Source organism: Falco peregrinus, chromosome 5, assembly GCF_023634155.1.
Source record: "Falco peregrinus isolate bFalPer1 chromosome 5, bFalPer1.pri, whole genome shotgun sequence".
Taxonomy (NCBI): domain Eukaryota; kingdom Metazoa; phylum Chordata; class Aves; order Falconiformes; family Falconidae; genus Falco; species Falco peregrinus.
Window position 1 is genome coordinate 93,741,946 of NC_073725.1, and position 18,099 is coordinate 93,760,044.

At 40.5% G+C, this 18,099-nt stretch overlaps 1 long non-coding RNA gene across 1 annotated transcript in view; it reads left to right on the forward strand.

Annotated features, from left to right (window-relative positions):
• The first annotated feature begins 999 nt into the window (after positions 1–999).
• LOC129784617 (uncharacterized) overlaps positions 1,000–18,099 on the forward strand; it is a 41,774-nt gene continuing 24,674 nt past the window's right edge. Inside the window, exons 1-3 of the long non-coding RNA XR_008747565.1 lie at positions 1,000–1,119; positions 2,533–2,733; positions 5,259–5,299. This is a non-coding gene — a long non-coding RNA (uncharacterized LOC129784617). The remainder of the gene's footprint in view (positions 1,120–2,532; positions 2,734–5,258; positions 5,300–18,099) is intronic.

Consider the following 18,099-nt stretch of genomic DNA (forward strand, 5'->3'; position numbering starts at 1 on the left):
TTTTCTCCCTACTGCTATGAGCAGGTACAAGAAACAAAGGCACTTACTGTCCCTACTGAGTACAGCCATAAAATTATCCCCAGGGAACAAGAACAGAGGGACACAGCCTGTAATGAAGAGTGGAGAGCACAAGCAAAATGTGAATTCCTTTAGAAATTTTTAGGCAAAACAAACCACTTCCCAGTCGCCCCTTCTTGTGCATAAGAGGCCCAAGAGCTTCTGGAAGAAAGGAGTCAAAAAGTCGTCTGATACGCAATAATTTTATCTGTCATTTCACATGTCAGCAGGATGCAGATAATGATCCATCCAGTATAAACTATTTGTACAGACCAGGAGCATAAGCTAGTGGCATGAGCTGTTGCTTGCCAAAAAAGTTTTAGAGGAGAACAAGCAGAAGGCAACCCACCTCCTGCTCAGATCGCCTCAGAGCTCAGCAGGGCTGTTCAGTGAGAGCTCGCACACCTCTCAAACCCGGGTGGCTCACACCGCACCCCTTTGATTTCAGTCTTTTAAAGAAGTGTGCACATAGAGTTACTCAGATCTGCGTTCCAGTTTTCCTGTCCCATTTTTGGACATTTTTGTGAGCAAGAATCCTGCTCTTTATAAGACTTCCCTTTCCTGCAGAAGTAAAAATAAGCAAACAAATGCTTGTGAGCAGCTGCCTGAAGAACACAGTATTTCTGTGAACTCTTCCGCTGCTGAATGGAAGCCTTTGCTGACTACTGGTACATCCACTTTCGTTATGGAGAAAGGGCCATTGTGTGGCTGCCTGTAAACAGATCCTGCCCCCCCCTATCTTCACAGCATTATCAGGTCCTAAAATCCCCTCTGCTTGCTTTCCAAACTCTTTCCTCTTTCTTTGAAAACATCTCCCAACTACTTGCTTGCCCCACTCTTTCTTAGGGGGAAAAAAAAAACCAACCCAAAAAAACCCAAACACAAAAAGAGTTAAATTACTCCAAGCCCCGCCCTATAACACCACCAGGAAGGGGAAGATAAAGTGACATTGCTCAATGGCATCTGAAGTGGCAGCAGACCAGCCGGACTCTCAGGCATGGACCTGTGTGGGAAGTTCAAGGAGAGCAAGATGAAGGAAGATAACAACAAAGAATGTAAATGGTAAGTGAAAGACCAAATAAACCTGTTCAGCAGGTGAAGGAAGGGAACATGGGATTGACACTGGAGTTTCAAAGTGACCCAGGCAGCTGAGCATAGGAGGTTTGGTTGAAACTGTGCAGGAGCATGAAGTGGGGAATCAAAACTGCTGCAAAAGGAAGTCATTAACCAGACAACTACCTCCAGCATTTGTTTATCTATCTCTATTACTGTTTGCCTTGCTTATTAGGATTATAAACTCAAGAGGCCATACCAACTCTGGAGCAACTATACTGTATTTCTCCCAACATAGCCTCAGTTCCTGATTACAATGTTTCTCTAGGGTGCTACTCTAGGCAAATAATATAATAAATAATGGAAATGGACCCAGGAGGAAACTTAGATGTTAACTGTGTAGAAACAGGAAACCTGAGGCTTCATTGCTATATAAATTTAATGTTGGGTTTAAAGCTCATGCTGTTTGACGGGTAGGTTTTTAGAAACCTGAGCAGGAATACGATGCCACTTTTAAAATGAAAAGCACTAAGATTTCCATTCTGTCTGCTGCTGCATTAGCACCAGCTCTGTCTCTTCAAATGTTTCCTGCTGGTTCTCCTAGAGCACAGGAAGCAATGTTCTGGTGATTAAGCAGCAGTATCATTATAAAAGCCAAATGAATAATCATTGTGTTAATGAACTTTATCTTAGAAAAGATTAGGTTTTTTTAACGTTAAGCTTCTTTCCATATGAAAGAGGAAATGCACTCTCATTTCATTTAATCAACCCTGAGATGATCATGATCTATACAATTTAATTTTCTGTCTGCATGTATTCTTCTATATATGCATATCCAGTTGCTTAAATGATTATTTCAAATCAATTTAATACATCAGAGACAATGCACTTTCCTGTTTGTATAAACAGCAAGTAGGCTCGGCTCTGTTTCCCACATTACTATTGAAGGGGTTTCAAGAGGTCAGAGTCCCAGACCACTGGCTGACTGCTTTGTGGGGAGCAGTATATTGTCTAGCTAGGAAGTACAGTGAAAACCGTATAAGAATGGGATACTACACAATATAAGGTGAAAAACACTCTACAGGTGAAAAGATCAGGAAGGCTAAGGGTTGGAACCACAAAACTAGGGGGAAAATGATGAGTTGGCAAGATTCTGCTTTCCAGTTTGAGAGACCAGTCACTTCTTTCCTCTGCATGGGAAGAGCTAAACCTCATTCTGCAGGAGAACGGCTCCCAGGACAAGCCACTGTACAAGATGCTTTGAGGTGAGGTAGTCAGCTGTTGGCTTTGACTATTTGTGCATGCCTAGCATCTTCTTTAAGAGGGAAATGTAAGATGTGAGTGACAGAGATATCACAGTGTGATATTGTGCAATAAAAAGTGATGGGCTGCGTTTATGACCATATCAACCACTGTTTTCAGCTTGTTTCTGTGAAAGCTCCTATTCAAATCATATCTTCAGCTCCCAGAAAAATCCTGATTCATGAGAGAGAAACAGAATACCATGAGAGGCCAAATAGGAAAGTCCTTCCCAGGAGCTCATTGTGGCTGGATGTGTCTGGTCACCCCTCCTGCTGCCTGGGAAGCCAAGCTGGTCCATGCTATGTGTCTGAGAAGCACCGGGTATGTAAAGGGAGAAGGAAAAAAAAAAAAAAGGGTCCTTTTATAGATATACGCTTCCCAGGCTAATTTTCTAAAAGCAAAAAGCATAAGGTCATGGAAGTGGTCTAAGGAAGAGGATAATCTTCTTGCTGTGATAGAACAACTGTCTGAACTTTATTTGTAGTCGGGAAAAAATATCAAACTGCTTTTACCAGAACATAAACATCTCAAATTCCAAATGGCTCTAATACAAGAAAGTAGCTGCAGTTGAAAATTCAGTATTAATTTAAGTCAATGGATATCAGTCAAACCAACACCCAATAGCACCAGATCTGGCCTTCAGAAAACACATTGTGACAGCTAGCATTTAAATATGAATTCTTTAATGATCACAAGGGTACCTTTATTAGAAATATAAAGGTACAGAGATTAGTTGGGTCAAGGGAAACATTTGTGGTTCATTTTAAGTTCTCAAAGAATCCACTTGCCTAACAGCAGTGGGAAACAAGCAGCACACAATGTGTTTTCTTCCACACATTTCCTCAAGTGGCAAACTTGCACCACCATTGCACCTGCTGCCTTTTTCCTTTCTGCTCATCATGCAGCAAAAGATGAAATTGTTGAGTGTCTTTAATTAGTATATGTTGTCTGGTAATCGGTACATCACTTCATTGTCTGTAACTGTAGCATTGTGTTGCCATGGCATTTTTTTTTACCCATGTAACTTAATGAATGACACAATAAACAAAGACCACACTGCACGTGAAAGGGTACTTGTGCAGCCTTGACTCCCCATAAGTTATCTTTTATTGGTTTGTAATAGATTTGGGAAATGGATAGCATATGCTGTAAAGAGAGAGCCAGACACCAACACATGCTAAGAAGTCCAGAGGGAAACACACAGATAATTACAAGCTTTTTGTGGATTAATCAGCCTGCGAAAATGTTGGAGTGGTGTTAAGCACCCAAACACCCATCCAACTCCCACTAAAATAAAAGGCAAATCACCCGTAGTGAAGCTGCTGGTTGCCTTTTCTCTTCTACCAACAGAAGCGTGACCATATCTGCCTTAACAGGAGACCAAAGCCATTTGTGCAGCTCCCCGGCACCAGCCTCCCTAAGGGACAGCAGGGGTGGCACCGCGGCGTTATCTTTGCCATACCCTCCATGCAAAGCACTAATGAAAGAGGCAGCATATGGAGCTGCCGTGTTGGCGCCCTGGCAAATATTGATCCCTGCTGTGACAAAATGTGACAAAAAGTTTGCAAATGACAGGATGGTCTGGTGTGAACCTTTTTTGTGTTATTGGGACAGGGAAGTATGGCCACCGCAACTGGATGATTTTATTATTATTCTGCTCATGGTAAATCTGTCAAAGAGATCATTATTAAGGAAGCTGAAAGCATTCAAAACTGAGTCTGGCTTAAAGAATGCTTTTAGAGCAAGAAAACAGAACAGGTTCATTTGAAAGTCTTAAATGACTACTTCTGGAATACTTCCAAAATGAACTAAGATGTCTGGAAAAAGAAGAGTTTCACTTCTGTTTTCAAAATGCTGTATTTTAACATTTACATTGTGAACAATATTTTCTTCTTGAAATGTGGGTTGTTGTTTTTTTTTAAAAAAGAGAAAATACTGTGGTTAAATAACTTTTTAAAAGAAAAAAGTTCTATCAAAGATCAGTCTGACACACCCACTCCCCACACAATTTCATTGTAAGAACTTTCTTTGGATTTCACTAAACTGATTTTTTTTTCCTGTTAATTTTTAGTTCATGCATGAATCTCCAAATTCAATACCTTCAGTTCTAATAGAGAACAACGGACCCAGTGTCATGATTACAGGCAAAACCAAAACTAAAGTGCATAATTTCCCCCCCCCCCCTTTCCTGTTTTTTCTTCCCCTTAACTTCTCACTTGTCTTCTCTTTGTAAGTCACACTTAAAAATTATAGAGAACAGAATTTTTTAAGTAAAAATATTAATTGGGTTGAAAGGCATGAAAGTTATTCTTCAAGAACTGCTTTCTCTGAGTTCTAGGAAAAGTTATATAGAAAATCTGACAAACAAAATGCTTTCTGTGTAGGCAGATGAGGTGAGCCAAAGGTAACGAAGTCAGAATATAGAAGTGGAGAAGAAGAGAGGAAAAGCAAAGAGAAATCTGCCATTTTATTTTTAAACACTCTATTTTGAAATAGAAGATCAGAGTGGGAGAAGCTATTAACCCAGAAAAGAGAACAGATTGGGAGGAAAGAAGGCAATGGTAAATGCCATCTGTATTTGTGGTATTACCTACCTAAATAGTGAAACTGGATTGAAGTTTTCAAAAGGAATTGTATTCAAGTCTTTCAAATACTTTCTAGGACTAGAGCAAATTGTTTGAAGAAAAAAAGTTTTAACTCCCCCCCCTACCCCACCCCACCCCCCAAAAAAAAAGGAAAACAAACTTGGCAATTTCTTCTTTTTTATGTTTCTAAAGTAACCAACAATTTGAAAGTTACTTCCTAAGCATGATACCAGACTTTCCCTCTCGTGTCTTTGTCTTTAGAGATCGACCCAACAGCTTCCATCTGAACATCTGATGCTAACGTAAGTTATAGGCTGTTTATTTCTCCCCTTCCCAATCGTTAATAAAGGAGGATCACTACTTTTATAGTTACAGTTAAAATAAATCAACATGTTAATTAGGATTCAGGTAGGGACCTGCAACAAGCAGGATGGAAAAGAAAAGGTCTTTAATTTTAACTGTAGCCTTTTACATCTGGACTAGGAGTTTACAGCTGGGAGAGAGAGGTCAGGAGAAGACCATCATTCTTCAGACTTGTCACATTAAAACATCCTCCTTGCCCAGCTGCAATCACCCTGCATGCATGCACCAAGGCTCTCAAGTCCTTTTCTTCCTTTTCTTGACATCTGCACCTCATCCCGTGGCACAGTGAGCACTAAGCCCAGCCACGTCTGTATTGCTCACAACTATTTTGTATCTCATTAACGTGCACATGCCATTAGGGGGACCAGATACCAACACTGTCACCATCCAGGAACATCTCCACAGCTGTTGTAGTTCCACTTCCCTCACCCCTCCCAACAGGTAATGTGGCAGAGCTTGTGAGTAACTCTTCATGAACATTATTTGTCTCTCCTGTCCTTCTTATGGGTATTAGGTACTTCTGTTCTAGCATGTTCTCAGAAGTCCCCAGTTGTATATACATGCTGGAGGACCCACTGGGCTCTCTGAAGGATTTGGGAAGCTGACAGGTTCCCAATTTATGTAGATGCTTTTGGTATGTGAAAGCAATATTTCAGCAACGTACATGAGCAGTCAGTGAGCTGGTATTTGCTGTCAGAGTGCTCATAGCGCCATTGTAGGAAGAGGGTTTTGGAAGCAGATGCCTTGTCAATTTTAGGTTTTGCTTTAACAGGCGAGATCAAAGAGAAATGGTTGTGAAAGAAACACAGTTGTCAGGTACAGACTATGCAGAGCTCAAGACATTCACGGTCAGTCCACGTGTACCAGTCACTTCTGTCTTTCAGGTCCAAGATAAAATATGCGGTCACTGGTCACGAACCCATTAGTGCCAGGAAATGAGACCATAGGCAGTAGAAATGAGATTTTAACTAGTCAGTTTAGGGAGTCTGGAAGGTATTTATACATCAACAAAATGTGTCTATACATCCTTTTCAAATTTCTAGAAGGTTCATTTTGGCTATGCAAAGGTGATCTGTTTTGGCTTTCTAAGGTACGCCTAGGTACTGCATTTTTCAGGGGGTGTCAGAGCCTGCACTGACGCCCCAACTGAGATCACAGCCACACCATGCTGACGCCAGAGCACACTCTGGAGTTAAGGACCTCACTAGCCCTGTCTGATAGAGCTGTGCGAGCAGAGGGTGGTACGTGCCACAGGGATCGCTGCCCATCAAGGGACTGCTCGCTTCCACCCAGTGACTTCACTGTGCAACTCATTCCCACCTTATTATTCAATAGTTCCCTCCTCCTCCCATTTGACTACTACATTCCCAAACACTGAATCATGTTTCAAGTATGTTTATATAGAAAATATATTTGGGAAAAAAAAAGAAAAAAAAAAAAGAGAGAGTAACTGTTATATTAAACTAATTTCAGCAAGCAGCAGTTAAAATGTACAGAATCTGTAGCTTCTATTGGGTTCTTCTTTTCCAGAAATTTATGTCCCAGAATAGAGGTAAGAACAGATAAGCAAAAAAATCTAGGTCTAGAAAAAATAGACCAAAATTTATGCCACTCAGTTTCAGTGAAGCCCATGTTTCAGTAGTGACGGAGCCAAAGCAATGTTTAACCTAGCAGTTCTAAAACATTTGAAGCTGGTCTCCCTTCTCCAAATTTGCCTCAAGCTGATCTAAAAAAGCTCCTAAACAAAATGACAGACATCTTCATTTATTATACTGGCATCATTCCTTTTCATCAAAATTTAAACTAATGCACTGAACCTGGTATACCTTTATAGATGAAGAACAGGTTTAGATTGGAACAAGTCCACAGAAAGCGAAGATGCCAACTACCAAAATAGCCATTTACCTTGTCCTGCACAAGCAGCATTAAGCAAAGAGGTTCAGAGAGCAAATAAATGCTTAAAAAATTCAAAACCAACGCCGCCCCCATACACACATGCCCTCTTATGTTAAAGTACCAGCTGACAGGAAGGTTGGACATGGAAGCACCAAATTGCACAGCTGGACACAAGCTAACAGCCAGCAAGATGCACCAAATCTTTCTGCACATGCAGAGTTAAAATCCATACATCAATGGCAAGTTGCATCAGAGCAACTGCTATTAATGTGGGAGATAAGACAACAGATTTACACAGCTAATGAGAACTGTTACTTAATGACAAATTGCCATCAGCCTCTCCAATGCCTACCCTGCAAAAGGCAAGATAACCGCTGACCTCAGCTTAAATCTACTTGTTTCCAGGGCAAACATTTTAAAAAGCATTTCAGTAAAAGTTGTCCCATCAGATCCACATTTGGCGTGCCCCCGCTCCCTCCCTGACCCCACAGCACCGGCCCTTTCTCAGCCTACCTGGCCCCCGGGGGCTTCCCTCCGTGCTGGGCAGCGCTGGGGTCCGGCTGCAGAGCCGCTGGCTGAGGGCCACAGGCAGCACAGCCTCCACCTGCTGAACAGAAGGGTTATGAGCATCACTTGGTTCTTGGTTGCTGAAATGATTTGTATTAGGATTCCACCCCCCCACCCCACCCCGTTATGAATAAATTTTGCCCATGGAAATCAAGTGCCCATCACAACATTATGTGAAAAATCAATGTTCCTTTGACGGGAAAAGGATACATCATTTCCACTGGACCCTTGCTATAGATAAGCATATCTCTGCTTTGTCTCCTTGTACTGCTGAGCTACAATAAAAGAAATTAAACTATTTCATGCAGCCTACAAGGTTATTTGCCTAAGGATTGAAAAACAGAGGCAGGAGAGACACAGATTTTATTTTTTTTTTCCTTAGGAGATTGTCTGATTTTATTCTTGCTAGCAGACTTGCTTTACTATTTTCAGGGCAGCTTAGTGTCAGATAAAGCATACCAAAACATATTATTTAAAACCTGTCAAAGAGAACTTGGTTATGTCTGTAGTAAGAATCTGACACACTGCTGAATCCTAAAGTTTGCTTCTGCTTCTTGAAGGGAACACAATAGACTGTGCTTCAATGACAACAGACGTCTTTCCCTTTTGTATGCTGGAACAGACTAGGCAGTAGATTAATAATTCAATGCTCATTAGAAAGTACAACACGCAGTAAGCAATCAGATATAATTAGGCAAAAATATATACACGACTACAGAGTGAACAAGATCTATGAATCTATTTCAGGTGAAATAACATAATTTCAGTGGAAGGGTCAAGAATAAACAGCAATCCTATAAAATACTAAGTTTAAACACATTATTCCCCCCCACCCCCTTACCATCATCTGTCTGTTAGAATAATTTTGCACTAGGAGCATACTGCAAGTACATCCAACATGTTCAGACTCACTCCAGGTTTCTTTTCTCGCATTAAAATCAATGAGAGAGTATGTTTCTCCTCAAGATCCTTATATCAAATCAGTATACCTCGAGGCAAGTATATGACCACATAATTGAAGCAGTAAATTGATGACAATTAGCACATTAGCAGTGAATAGCAGCAAGTGATAGTCTTAATTGACAATGCAGTGGTTAGTAATTGATGTTAATGACTCAGAAGAAGAGGAGAATAGTGACTAATAACTGCAATTTTTAGCTGTTTTCCCTGCTGGTAAGTCTTGTACAAGCTTGGGGCAGGTGGGGATGTAGGCTGGTCAGAAAGCATACAGAATTGCCGCCTAACAAACCAAAGGCTGAGGATTTAAGCAAGCATTTTGTGCATTACTGAGAAGCAAATACAGCTTTCTATGGCTCAATAAAATAAATTATAAATTGCCCTGGTGTTCAACTGCTTAAAGAAAGCTGTTAGTTTTTCCACCACTTCCACATTTCATAATTCTCAGACATTTTCAGAAGAATTCTGCCAGTTCTGTGCAAGGTCGGCCCTGAGCAGTGTGAATGCAGTCCCTGAGCGGTGCACACAGCAATTAGGGGGGATGTTCCTCCCTCTTCAAAATGTATTAATGCATGAGGAAAAAAAAGGAAAAAAATCCAACAGGCATAAAAAACAATGCCTACTTAAAACTTTAAAAAGAATTGGGCTGTGTTGTCTGGACAGATGGTAGATTTTGAGCAGCCTGCCTTATCTGGGGGACCTCCTGTCGCTATAAACAACTCATGGAAACCGAGACCTTGATGCCATTTACGGGGCTGAATTTTACCCAGGAGATTGGTGGGATTAGGAGCTTTATTTTCCTGTTACACAGGAATTTTCCTGTTCATAAAGATGTATTCCCTGCATAAAATACTTATTGTATTGAAAAAGAGGAGAATTAATCATACTTCACAGTAAAACATATGGATAACCATGTGGGTAGCAACAATTATCCAAAGATACCTAACACGATGACACTGAGAGATGCCTAATTATAGCCTTGGTCTTCCCTTCAGTAGGTGATGTACAACCACATATATGGAATAATCCCTTCCTTAAGATTGGTGCCAAGACCTAGCATGGCAGATTTTTCGACATATAAATTGTCTTCCTTACATCAAAGCCAAAAATGCTTAAGAATGAACTTATTATGAAGCTTTTTATTTTTAATGTTGTAGCTCCTATGCTGAATTTTAAAATCAATTTTGAGAACGATTAAATGCCAGTCCATGGCTGGCTTTGGTATGAGTGTTATAATCTTCAAGGCAATCATTTCCACCAGAGTTTGAATGATAAAGGACTCCCATAAATTTTAAAATGAACTCAGTTCTCTTTATATTCCTCCTCGAGTGCTCATTACTTTGATCCAAATTGTGGAGAGTATGTCTCTGCAGCCTTGACATACCTTCCCATGGCCAGTCTTTAACGCACAGAGCCAGATTCCCAGCCACAGTAAATCAAAGCAGTGAATGAAAGTCGGTATGTTTAGGCTGATTTACACCAGGCAAGGCTCTAGCCTGGTCCTTGGGCTGCTGGTGACTCCTCAGGCAGGGAACCATCCCCTGGTGTCACCCCAGGAGATGCACGATGGGCTTCCCCAGTGTTGCCAGTGTACTCTGCTTCACCTTGGCGTGAATTCAGGAGGTGCAGCACTGCCACAGGTGCTACAGTGGTCCTATTTTCTTCCCATTATCATGAGAAGGGATTTTTTTGTCCCTTTTTGTTGCAGCTGCAGACATAGAAAAAGAGATGGAAATTCTTCCTGCTGCAGAGCTGTAGGGATAAATATTCATTGGGGTTTTTTTTTTTTTTTTTGCTTTCTTTCTTCCCTTTCTCCAGAGGGGATCATCCCTGGGGGAATGCTACACTTCTGTGGTTGGAGAAGAGTCTGGTGGCAACAGGTTTTACTGCAGCATGTCTTTCTGCTTAGAGTTGGAGGAAGACAGATGAATAATCTATTAAGGGAAAAGCAAACACAAATAGCTAAGGGGCCACTCCCAGGTGCTGGGCATATAGAAAAGCCAAACTGTGAAAATTATTCAGCTGCACTGAAAGTCCAAACTTTTTTCCTGATCTGAGGTAGTTTTTGTAGGTAACTTGCCACCATGCAGACCCATAGATTGCTGCATTAATGAAAGAAAGTGTTTCATTCCCAGAAAGTGAAAAATAACCTGATATTTTGGAAAGTATATTAACAACCAAAAAGTCAGGGACTATATACATACAGCTATTACTTCCTACAATACAAATATTTTTAAAGAACATTTTTAACAACGCTGTGCTTATATCCTGTTATGTAGGTTTTTCAACTTCAGTGCCTAAAGATTGTAACAGCTTTTGTCATCAGTAAATGCATTCATTAATTTTTTATTTTGCAAGAGGAATCATTCATTAAGTAGGATTCAAACAAACACTATGAGGTGAGAACGGTCCATGAATTTTCAGAAAGTGGAAGTCTCCGTAGCTGGTGCTGGGCTTCAGCTTGTTGAAGCTAAAGAGGATTCTGGGGATGCTGGGGCACAGATGTAGCTTTTCTCCCACTCAATCATTGCTCAGGTGTAGTAAGAGTACCACAAGACTATCCAACACAAATCACAGGAATGGTGTTTCTGAAAAGACAGGCATCCGTCACACAGAGTGAAGGAGGTTTGTGTATCACACAGCTATAAAACTGCTGTGTGGAGAAGGAACCTCGCTTTTGTCTGGCTACTGGTACAAACTCAAAGACATCTCAAGTCTGCCATGTAACATGAGTGACTGAAGCATCTTAAAGAGATGTCGTGGCAGGCTTTAATGGTAATGATCAGAGAAACAAGCAATCTTCCCCTGCTTCCCTGGTGTTATTTTAAAATTTTATTCTCAGCAGCACAATCCTATTGCAGAACTGAGGACAGACTTTCCCATAACTGGTGTTTCCAGCCACCAGTCATTTTCTCAACCTATCTAAGGCAGAGGTGTGAGCAAAAAAAGAGAGACACTTGTTTAGGTAGGGGAAAGAAAACGCAATCTCCATTTTTAATTTCCGAGCCCATTTTGCAGAGTAACGCACAGTGCTTCAATACCTGCCCAACAGCAGGTGGGATGAGCAGGCTCCCTGTGTGTCAGAGAGGCAGCATGCCATAACAACACTGGCCTGACAGGAGAGATCATCCTTTTGTTTGTTTAATACCATTCCTGAAGCGCAGAGCCCCTCTGCAATGAATTACAGCGTCTGGGCACAGAGTTTGCACCGGGCGGTCCATCACTTGCAGATCTGATGCTGAGGACAGTCACGAGTGAGGATGCCAGGTTTTTAGTCAGGGTAATTTACTGTGGGTCCATTAGCCTCAAAAAGGCTGTGTGGGTTCAGACCCTCTGAACAAGTCCTCTGTAAATCTGGAGACTATGTCAGGCAGCTCCACCTGCAATGACAGACCCCGATGCGTTTTGCAGCTACGAATTGCTTTCCTCAACACCTGTGACAAATTTTTATCAATGTCAATGTGAGCCAAGGACCTGAAGCAAGTTTCGTTTTTCCTACTGATTAAAAGAAAAAGAATGAAGGGAGGAAGGAGAGAGAAAACCTAAGAGTTCAGTAAAATTTTTAAGTGTTAGTATTGCCATGATTTTAATAGCTGTATATTGAAAATAAACACAGCATAACTGAAATATATCTCAGTGACATCTCAGTGTCCAACTCCGCTGATGCATCTTCTTGGAATTATTCATTTACTTTGATCACAAAAGCATTTCAAGTAGCTTGTAGAAAGTTAAATAAATACAAGAAATCTGAATTTGCATATTACTTGAATTTATGAGCTTTTATAAATCTATTTTGTGCATTTTGTGCAAAACTAATTACTGTAATGATTGCTGAGTAAGAAGCAACACCATACAAGACCTAATTCAAACAACATTTTTGTTATATGCTCTTGTCTTAATTTTCTGTCTTTGCTGAATAACTAGAAATCTTTGCAGCTGTAGCAAAGTGCCTCATATATAATGTATAGATCACATCCTCTTGCCATTTTTCACAGGTGTCTGGCTATTATATGGCTCAGAATTCATTCATAGTGCCTATTAGAGGTCTTTAAACGTAACTGACTTCCTTTCTTGAATATTTATAGCTTTTATGAGACATTTATGGGTAGACCCAACAAGAGTTTCTAAGGAAATACTGGGAAATAGTTCTGTATAACATCATTAATATACTGTTCTTTGATGGTAATGGCCACAAATGTCATCTAATTGCTATATTCTTACTTTGTCTAAGCTTTGTATTGATGGGGAGCCTGCTATAGAGAGCCTCTGCAGTCTAAAAAGCCTTCTGGGAAACAGTTTGGCTCTCATGGAAAGTAACACATTTCATTCTAGAAATTAACTATTCCAGTCAGGATATCTGTACCAGTGATCACCGTGGATTACATCAAAGGTTGCAAACACTTGAATGAAAGACAAAACATAGATCGTATGTGTAAAAATATTTGTTAACCCAGATAAGATTAGTTTGGGTCATGTTGTAATAAAGACAGTCCTAAAAGCACAAGAAACATTGCAAAGACTATGACTCATTGTTTGAAAAAGAGAAATGCTGGTTTGTAGAGTTGTACATAATAGTGAGATTGAAATTTTAGATAATATTTGCCGGCAAATTCAGAAAGGCAATGCTCCTTATCAGAGATACCTCAAGGGTTTAAGACAACATCTGCTCCTTCTAATAAAGTTATATTCATCAGTGTTGTCAATGAGGTTATAAAAAAATGACACATTTTCCTACTCCACCTTTATTAGCTACTTAGGTTAGAAAGGAGAATTGAAAGTGCGTGTATTTATATACATGCACACATATATCTAGTATTTTGAGCTTTTTTCCCTGTAGGTTTATGGATTTACCTGTTGAAGTGGCTTTGGTTTAGACAACATTGTATAAAAAAAGAAAAATAAGTGTAATTAATTAATATGCGTATGAAAGCACAAAGTCATATTTTTCCATCCAGAAGTACTGCAGTGAGAGTGTTTCCTACAGGAGGAGCTGTAGGCAGCATGGTGTAAAGCAGAAGCTATGGCACCCGCACTATTGGAAACCCAGGGTTGGCCACATAAGTGGGTTATGAGATCAATTTGGGTATGTGTTAAGACATTTAAAAAATCAAGCAAACAGAACTGGAAGAGTTTCTATGGTTGCAAAGTATGCCATAACATATGAACATACACTCTTTTGCTTTTGCTCACTGTCTTAAAATGACAACTCGCTTTCTATACTTTCTACATGGAATATTAATAAATGAGGTGTGAAATTTTGTCTAATTGCTGATATTGAGGGTAAACATATTTGCTTCTTTTAACTTCATGATATAATTTTCAAGAAATGAGGTGTTCAAAATAGTATTTGCTTATTTTTGGAGGCAAACATTAAAGGCTTTTTGCATATTTTTCCCTTTGTCCCTTAAGCTGCTCAGTGCACTTTCATACCACTCCCCGTTGCTGGGATGAGACTCCTCTCTGGAGTAGCTCCTGGCATCTGGAACAGCTTTTCTGCAACTTCTATGCTTCACCAGTTCCATCTATTTTTATATCTCATCTCTTCTCCCTTGACTATCTCTTTTAATTTCTCTCCATCTGCTTTTTATATTAAGTTTATAACTCCATATAACATTTGTGATGCAGTTTGCATGAAAAACACCAGCTACCCGAAATAATGTTGAAGCTTACTGTTAACCCTGGCGAATGGATCTGCTCCTGTGGAAGGCTGGTTCCTCCTCTGGTGCACGCAGGAGCAGCTCATTGACAGCAGTTAAAGAAGAGAATCTCAGCTTTTTAATATTTCAGTATTAATCCTCAAGATGAAGAGCTGATTGCACTAGCTACTGGGCAAACATAAAACAGGAAAGTAGAGCTTGCAGCCAAGAAGTGTGAAGTATTTATAAGCATACTGGTAGCAATGATAGAAGAAGAGGCATAGAGAAAACATTTTCTTATTTATCTAGTACATGACTGTGTCTAGAACCTGGTTAACTATTAATGGAAACTGCCTAAGTCCAGTGCTTCACTATTCAGCTTTTTACCTTCTCTAACTTGGTCCAGCACATGCTGTAGATTTTAATAGTACGTGAGCAAACTTCTCCCTATACAGAAAAAATCCACCTCTTTCAATTTACTGAGGGATGTCCATGGGCAATGTTTACAAGAGGTTCCAGGTAGGTCCTTCACCATTTCCAATACTGCAAGTGATTTAAGACCATTAAAATAAATAAAGAAGAGTGGACTTAGCTGGTGGTTGTAACTGCCCAGTCAGTTACAATAACAACATAACACAGAATACAGTAGCTTTAGAAGTAATCTGGATTAAATTCTAGATATAGAATTAATCTAGTCAGTGTAGGCTGATTTCCGCATGCTTGGGAAGCCCTTTAGTGTTTCAGTTGCTGCAAGCTGCACATATACCTACACTTCTTGGTCTCTAGTCCAATAACAATTATTTACTGCACCTAAGAAATCTTCAAGGCCATGTAACCTGTGTTTCACCTGCACTGACCTATCACACTACTTATCAGAGCAGTGTAAAATGCCATAAGTATATTTCCCTGTGTATTGTGCAATGTCGGTTTTTCTTTTTGATGTTGCTGAAGTTCATTCTATCTAGTGCCAGTATATTAAAAATCTATTAATGTTTCACACATAAAATGAACACAAATTGAGCCAGTGTGAGATTTATATTGCAGTGTACAAAGGCCCAAAAGTAACTCTAGCATTATTATGCCCCTGCCTGTGCCAAATTGAACTCCTAACACTACTGACAAATGTTTCAGAATTCCCATGTATTTCTTCCTGACCGCTCTCCCAGCCCGGAGCTCAGAGCTGTTCTCTCTGCCAGCCAGCTGGTGAATTACTCCTGCCACAACTGCTTCCCAGTCCTGCTAAGTGATGTCCTCACCTAAGGAAAGAAAATTCCTGAAGGAAATCCAGATGTGTAGAATTACTTCACTAAAATAGATACATTATCCCTTGAAAATCAGGCAACATCAGCCTTCCCACTATTATTCCCTGCCTGCCTTTGGCCGTACTAACACAGAGTCCAAATACTCATTCTTCGCTCAGTCAATCAGTTCTCTTCCCATGATTTCTTTCTCTATGTGCTCATGGCTTTAAAACTTATTTATGCCTCTTCTTTTCAAAATACCACGGATTACAGTCATTTTCTTCTCTTGCCTTTTTTGGTGGTACTTCAAGATGTCCAGCTTAGCCTGGTGTGACATAGTTTATGAACTTAAACAAGTAGTACAAGCAAACTACTGAAGCTGAAATCACAGGCTAAAGAATTAAGGAGTTTTCAATGTTCGTGGCTTGAATACAGTAGAAAATTGGGCTTGGAGAGATGCAGAAAGACTGCACGATCCTTTCCCACTGCCGGAGGGGACCAGCACTCCCTGAACCACACTTGACAGATGCTTCTCTGACCCGTTCTTGTCTCCTATTACGGAGAGCCTGCAGCTTCCCTTACCATTTTTTTCCCAGTGATCACCTTCCCAAACTATTAGGAAGATTTTTTTTTTTTCCTTAAAAACTTAGGTATCTCTTACAGCAATCTGGATTCATTACTTCTGTGTCCAGTTCACCGCGGGCACAGAAAACAGCCTGATCTCTTCCCCGAAGTGACCTTTTAGGCTTTTGAAAATTGTACGTCCCTTCAGGCTATTCTATCCTGATAAAATCACTCGCATTCCTTCCATCTTTGCTTATAGGTTGTATTATTCATAAGGGGAAGAGAAAGAAGGGTTAGTATTTGGTGGTTGGTGTGTGGGGATGCTGGTCCTAGAGCTCAGGCGTTGCTCAGCGTGGAGAGCGGGTGCTGGCTGAAGGCCGGGGTGAGCGGGACCCTCCTGCAGGGAAGGACCTATGGCTTACCTGGTGAGGGCCACCAGCTAGACCAGGGCTCTTTGCTTTTTAAAGTCTGCTAACATTGTGTTTCTCTAATGAGTACAGGTTCATCCTTATATTCTATAATGTCTGGATAGTGGAAAGCAAATAGAAAACCATATTCCTCCTACGAAGGAAATACCTTTGTTATGTCTTTCCTTCCCACCCTTTGTTGCTTTGTTTCTCCATATTGATTAAATCTTCATTTAGCTTCATGGTTTTTCTTAGTTTTCGCCTCACATGCTCACTACACCTGGTTTCATAATCTGTTGTCATGGAAATCAGACAGATGTCAAAAACATGGCATTATCACTTAATTGTGTGAACCACACAAGAGAAAGAATACGGAACCTGATGGGAAGTTTTGCAGGCTAAAGCGCCACAAGACAATGGCAAGGTAAAACCCCAAAAGGTACCTTTTACATGTAACAATGTTCTCATTAGTGCCACTGGAAAATGAACATTTGCAGGTACTCATTTCTGTGCTCGTTTCTGTTTATTATTTTACGTGTTGAACCTTCTAGGCTCCTGATCTCTGTCCTTCACATGACTTAGTGGTGCATAAGGAGCTGTGACTGCGCAGGGAGTACCCCCGTGTGGGATGCCTATACAGTTAGGGCTTTGCAGGTGTTTGTCGAGCTCAAACCTAGCAAGTAGTGCAAGACAGTACATACATGCTATTCCATCATTAACAGCAAAACAAGAATAAACCCAAAGGTCATTCCCCTCAATGTCCGGCAGGGCGGGCAGAGGAGTGTTAATTCTATCATAAAAATAAATGGCATTTCGGTTTTTGCTTAGGACTACACAGCCCCGTTGAACATGGTGAGGTTCAGCGTCACTGAACCGAGGGTGATGTCCCACAGAGCGTACCCAGAAGTTGGACTTGCCCCAAAATTCTGTGTCCTGTCAATATGTTTTTAAGCTTCGCTTTAGGGATAGGGTGAAAATCCATTCTCAGAGTAAAATGGTGTCAAATGAGGCCAGTGCAAGGGCTGGAAACAGAGGCTGCCCTCAGAAGTTGTGATTCTTGTTCAGGCTACAGTCCTCTGATGACCAAGGTGTTTATCATATCAAAGTCCACACACACAAATTAAGGAATTTTGTGATTTTAATGCCACTATCTCATCACCTTGGTTGAGGATGTCAACTTCCATGTGCATATTTGTACAGCAGTTTTCCAATTAGCTAGTAATGTTGTTCCCTTATACATTTTTATCAAGTTTCTACTAGGCAGAACAGAGATCTTTTTAATGATTGTTGCAAAAGTGGTCCCATGATCCCTGCTTACACATCTATTTTGAAATGCCATCCAGAAAAATGAGTCTATCTAAAATAATGCTGGATGTACAGAAATTTCCTACATACAGGAAACTTGCAGTGCTTCCTTTGCTTTTCAGAGGGGATATGTGTTCTCTGACGAGAATGGGTGTAATTGGATTCT